The sequence below is a fragment of the Numenius arquata genome, chromosome 20 (assembly GCF_964106895.1).
Source record: "Numenius arquata chromosome 20, bNumArq3.hap1.1, whole genome shotgun sequence".
Classification (NCBI taxonomy): Eukaryota; Metazoa; Chordata; class Aves; order Charadriiformes; family Scolopacidae; genus Numenius; species Numenius arquata.
In genome coordinates this window covers 6,130,194-6,136,193 of record NC_133595.1, presented here as the reverse complement: position 1 = coordinate 6,136,193, position 6,000 = coordinate 6,130,194, and positions in this window count along the sequence as shown.

Below are 6,000 nucleotides of genomic sequence, written 5' to 3'. Positions count from 1 at the left end.
TGAAAACAGACCAATTGCAATGTGCTGTGAGAATCAGGAGCTGAGCTCAGCTTTTCAAGAAAAAAAGAAAGGAGGGGCTGGGTGTGTAAAGCATCGTTATGTAGATAGCAGTAAGGAATGGCTTTGGAGGGAGTTTCGCTTTGTTTCTTCTCAACAAACCTAGCATTTAGAAACAGAACAAACTGCTAAGTCAGGCTGACTTTCTGTTCAGCTGCGTTGTCTTATTGCAAGTTTCCTGGTTTGTTGTTTGTTTTTGTTTTCATTGATGCTCTCTTCAACTTTCTTTGGGACCAGGGACCTTTCTTGTCATTATTCCCCTTTGCATCTTCTGCACGTCTCTGTGATGTTCCCATGAAAACCTCTCCTCTCCAGTCCCGATGGAAGGTGGTGGTTAGGCCCGTCTCAGTGCACAGAGGTGCTAGTGTGAGACTGCCATGGTCACAGCATTTCTGCTTGCAGAGGTTTTCCTGTGCAAGTTCTGTGACTCCCTCATCCCCTCCAGGGAAACTAAAGGGGAGAAGGGAGTAACATTTATCCTCCTCCTCTTCTATAACTCAGCAATCCTGGGTACCTGGGATGCTGGATTACAAAAGGGAGACTTCTGAAAGACTCAAATGAGGATCACAATGTCTAGAGAACAACACTGACCTAGTTTATAGGGAAGTAAAAGACAGTGAAAAAGAGAAAAGCCTAACATTTGTTCTTGATGCTTTTTTTTTTCTTTTTTATATATGAATATTTTTGTCTTATGTGACTGCAATAACAGATTCAAAGCTCTGGATGCGTTCTGGTTTGGCCATCTGGTGAAAGCTGCTTGAAGTAGACTCTTTTATGACCGAATCAGCTCTGGGCAAAAATGAGGTTTGACTCGGCCTTCACATGAAAGGTTATAAATATCTGACAGTACAACCATTACGTCAGCTTCCTCCTGATTTCTTAGAGATAACCTAAACTGTACAGGGCTTCTAAATTAAATCCTAACAGAATAATGAAATTTGCGTTAATCACTTTACTAAATGCTCAGAGGAGATTATTCCAAATCTGAATGACGTGCTGTGTTAAGTAGGGCTCTGTGAAATTACAGAAGCTGGAGAGCCGAAGTTATTGCCTTCACAGATGTGTGTTGCGAAAGCACTTGAACAGAGAATCCAAGGAAGTGGGACGAGTTATTCCCTTGGCAAGCGAATCACAAATCCTCTGTGCTCTCAGGCAGCCTTGGAGAGACTGGAAAATGATCTCCCTGTTAGACTTCATTGAGGTGACTCCATGACCTCTCTAGGAAATCCAGTGCAGTGACTGATTTCACATCAGAGAAGGAGAGAGAATTGTTAGTTAAAATTTATATTATCCATTGTGATGGATCTATCCTTGGTTTCTTTAGGCTCCTATACTACTTCACAGGCTGAGCTTTCTAGACCTCTTAGTCTCCTTAAGCTCTTTCCAGTTGGTCTTTCTCAAAGCCTTCTCTGGAGGAGGTCTTGGCAAACTTGAATTAAAGCTGAAGGATCAATTTTATGATTCATGGACATGGTTTTATTGCTGAACATTTCTTCAGTAATTATGCCAAGAGAAGTTATCCTGTCTTTTTTGCTTTTTGCCTTTTTTTTTTATTTTTGTGCATTATAGAATCTTGTAACTGGGTGTAGTAATTGTAAGGGAAAATGAAGTGCAAAGGGTTATCCTTATTCACTATAATTCCTAATTCACTATAATTCCTAATTCACTATAATGTATTCCTCCATAGTCCTAGTTTTAATCTTCAAGCTTCTCTGTTATTGTGTCTCCTGCAACTGACATCCCTATACCTTATTTTCCCCTTCATGCAGAATGGGAGCAGTGGTACTTCTCAACCCTAAAAGGGTGTTATGAGACATAATTAGTACTTTCAATGTACTTTCGCCTTCTTCGATCCTCTTGCTGTTATTTCTTGTGTTATGGATAATTTTTCCCATAGGTATCCCTATGTGAAATTCACCTAGAGAGTGAGGTTTTCCTCCATTGCTTTGGGAATTGTGCAGATTCTTAATTGAGATGAATTGGAGATTCAGCCAAGGAAAGGTGAAAGCATTGGACTGGATTAACCAGGGTCACTTTTTTAAAGTGTAAGACTGTCTCTGTCTTGTAAGCAGTTTCTCTGTGGCATTTAATACACTCACAAGTCTCAACACTGACTAGTAAAGACACTTCTTACTGCTCCTTCTTGTTGGCCTTGTTTAGTCTCGGCTCTGTATTGACCCTTCTTGGTTTTTTAATGTCTTCAACAAGATTTCTGACTATGACCTTTTGTAAAGGTAAAATAAACGTGACAATTGACTAAAGTGCCTATGTGATATAATTAAGCAAATTGGAAAGGAAGGGGTTTATTCTATGGGTTGTCCCAGTATTCTTAGTTTTACTTTCCTGATTCACTTCCCCTCTCTTACAGAGCTCTGGCTATTTCAGCAATGTACCCCCAACCAAATTCTTCTGTCACTGACTTTTAGATGGGTGCACTTGCACTTTTTGCCCTTTTTAAGCAAGTGGCTTAACGTTTCCTGGCTAAACCAGCCTGTCACCTACCCACTACCAAAATAGCAGGAAACTGTGGCTGACATTTTTTTCCATTCCTGAGAATGGCAGAGAAGCAGCAACATTTTGGGCCAAAAAAAATCGCATCAGAGCTTACTATTTGAGGAATGAAAGATCTGAATGTCTGTTGGAGTGCCTTGTGCCTCTGGCAACATGTGGCAAATCTTGGTGAAATGTGCAAGACTTTCTGGGCTGTGGGTGTTGAAGAGTCGACGCTTCTGCCAGTTAATACTGAAACACGATGAACAGAGCCCTATTATTCACTGGAAATTTGCACAGTGGCCTTTGGGTTTCTATATGCCTACCTTGAAGAAGAGTTCCACTTCCTGCTTACCTAACCACCTGACTTTACGGCTGCTTCTTGATGGGAAAAGCAACCAATTTCCTGACTTCTTAAAGCTCCAATTCAGAGGGAAAAACCCAAAATGTGAATCATTTAAGCCCTGGAGAATTTCAGTAGAAGAACTGTTCTTTGCATCAAAGGAAATGAAAGCTATTGGCTCAGAACAGTGAGCTTGTAAGAAAACACTGTATTTAAGTTTCCATTCAGAGAGAACAATAGTTTTATTTTATCAGTGTGCAATTACTGCAATATTTAAATCAGATCATGGCTGAATTTTCAGCTCAAATCCCAGAATTTACGATGTTTTTCAAGTTCTGATTTGAACTTCAGGTTGATCTCTGTATATAGACTGTGGATTAAAAAAGGCCTCTCCCTCAAATCATTTACACCCAATGGCATGTCTGTAAGGATATTTTTTTTTTGCTTGAATATCTTTTCAAAAGAGAAAACAAAATACCCCTGAAAAATATCCCAAAATTTCTAGAGGCTAAGTGATCGAGCAAATTTAGAAATACAATATTTCGTTAGTGTGATCATCATGAGCAAATAGTTAAAATGTGATATATGGTGATATCTGAAAAAACAAGAAAAAGTTCCTCCACGGTGCTAACAAAAAGGCAAATATGCAGGCTCCAAAACAACGACACCGAATTATGGCTTCACTGAGGACATAATAAGTCTTAAACTATGTGAAGCTTAAAAGGTGTATTGCATGTTTATTGAAAAAAAAGCAATTTTTTATGGGACAATTTGGAGCACTTAGTCCTTGTTTTATTAGGAGTTGTCCAACACTTATCTTAACCTTGTCTTTGAGTTGCCCTATCAACTGAGGAATCTAATTGTAAAAAAAGTTCTGGAGTTGCCAGTGATGAGTAAAGGCTTGTTGCCATTTAGGGGGGGAGTCTTTCCTAGAGATGTATTTTATGATACCAGTCTGGGGTGTTTGCCCTCACCAGCAATCCTGATGCTGTCCCCGACTTGGCAAGTTGTGTCCCTGACTTGAATCCACCCAGGAGGTAAGGACGTGGCAAATTTTAAGAAGTTACTAATATAAGATGCTTTGTGATTTCTTAGAAGTTGCCATCCCTTAGCTGTGCCTAAGGCTCCCTTGCCTGCCCCAAGAAAAGGGGCTGACCTAGCTCTAGAGTTACAACCAAATTTAGCAGCTTTTCTCTGAGTAAAGTATAGTATTTTCCTGATGCCAGATCCAGTGTTACCATTTAGCATTTCATGCTTCTAATCTGCATCTGTATTCCTGAATTTTGACTTCTAAAATGAAAAAAAGTTATGATGGCAAAATTTCAAGGCAGGGAAATGGCACCTAGAAGAGGAGAGGAGTTATCTTTGTTTTCATGCACTTTCTCCAGAAGTTTAATAAAAAAAGTTCTTCTGGATCTACAGTTGGATTTGAATTCAAATTTGGATTCCGATTTGGAATTGGAATCAAAAGGATTTGATTCAACCTGGAGGTTTTTGGGTTGTGCTTCTTGGAGGGTAGTAGACAGCAATGAGTATTTGGGGAAACAATTTTTGGTTTGTGAAAATTTCCAGGATTAACATTTCTTCTTGATTTGGGCAGGGAAGAAAAGCTATAGGAAAGGGAGTGTTCACCATCAAGAGTTGCGCTGTGCCTGCTGTTTCGAAGGAAGGCAGTGGCTCTCCAAGCCAGCAGTTACCTGAATGTTGCTTTCTACGCATGGCTTAAGCCCAGGTAAATGGGGTTTATTTGTAGTATTTACACAGTATTTTACAATGGTTCTTTTTCTGATAAGAATCAGGCAATAAATACAGGAAGAAAATGGAGAAAGATTTCTCCTTGAGGCATATGTACAACTGAGGTCAGAATCACAAGATCCAACATTGATTCCAGTGGCCCATTCAGAACGGTGGCCAGTGAGGAACAGTTAGTGTGCGGACCCTTATTGACCTCTCAGCCTGAAAGAAGCTGGGTTTCCCATTTCCAGTCTATTCTCACTCATTCTTGCAGCTTCTTCACTTTCTGTTGAGTTCATATTCAGCACACCTTTTCTTGTCACTGCAGGCTAATGTCCTGCTGATGCTGCCGGGATTTCTTAGGGATGATTGGTGGTGGCTGGAGAGTCCAAGGATCAAGGATTTTCTCTGGCTGGAAGATATTTTCAGCATGTGAATATCCTAACTCTGCCAAGAATTTACACACTAGACAAACCTAGCCATGCTTGACTATAAAATAACCATATTGATTAATAAATACTCAGAGCCCAACATCTCTTCTGCTTTTAAAATATCCCCTCCTGATTCACCTTTCTCTCCTATGAGCCCATATAGGGTTATCTGCTGTGTAGCATGTGCTTTATGTGCTGGCCAACAAAAAATGGTTAACTCTGAAAACTAGAGTTTTTGAAGGACCTACTTGGAAATAACTCCTGTTTACATGGGTATAACTTGCAGGGAACCAGGTCCTAAGCTGGTACGTGTATTTTAGGAGGTGGTGTGATGTAATGTGTCTCTCTAGCTTCATGAAATAGAGTCTGATGGCCTGCCTCCTCCCCTCGGTAGTTCTGTTTATTTCAGTACATAATTTACATTGAAATCAGTGCAATTTGAGGGCTTAGGTATCAGTCTCTCACTCCTAGGGGAGGTGGGTATTTTGCCTGAGAGGACCCAAATTCAATCCCTGCTGACAGTGTTTTTCTTTTTTTAAATACCCCCTGATATTTTACTGGCCAAATGGATGAGTCTTATCAGAAGAAAGAAAGGCTTGAAGACAACTCCTTACTCGGCTGAATCTTTTGTGCAAAAGGAGAAAAAAGTTGGGAGGTTGATACATCTTAGATGAATCTATGGCTGAGAAAATACCAGGCTTAAAAAGAGATATTGCTGCAGTAAAATTCTCTGAAAAATACCTTCTGTAGGTAGAAGAGGCATTTTTCATAGTCCTCTGCTGTGGAACAGGTGATAAGGATTGGCTCTGTCAGGCTTCCTGCAAGACATTATCAGGGAACAGTTTGGTGATGGAAGAGTGTGCAATGTTTGCCATGACACACAGTTTATTAGTCTATGGCAAGGAAAGTCACAGGGACTGTCCCTCGTGGGAAGTCAGCTTCACA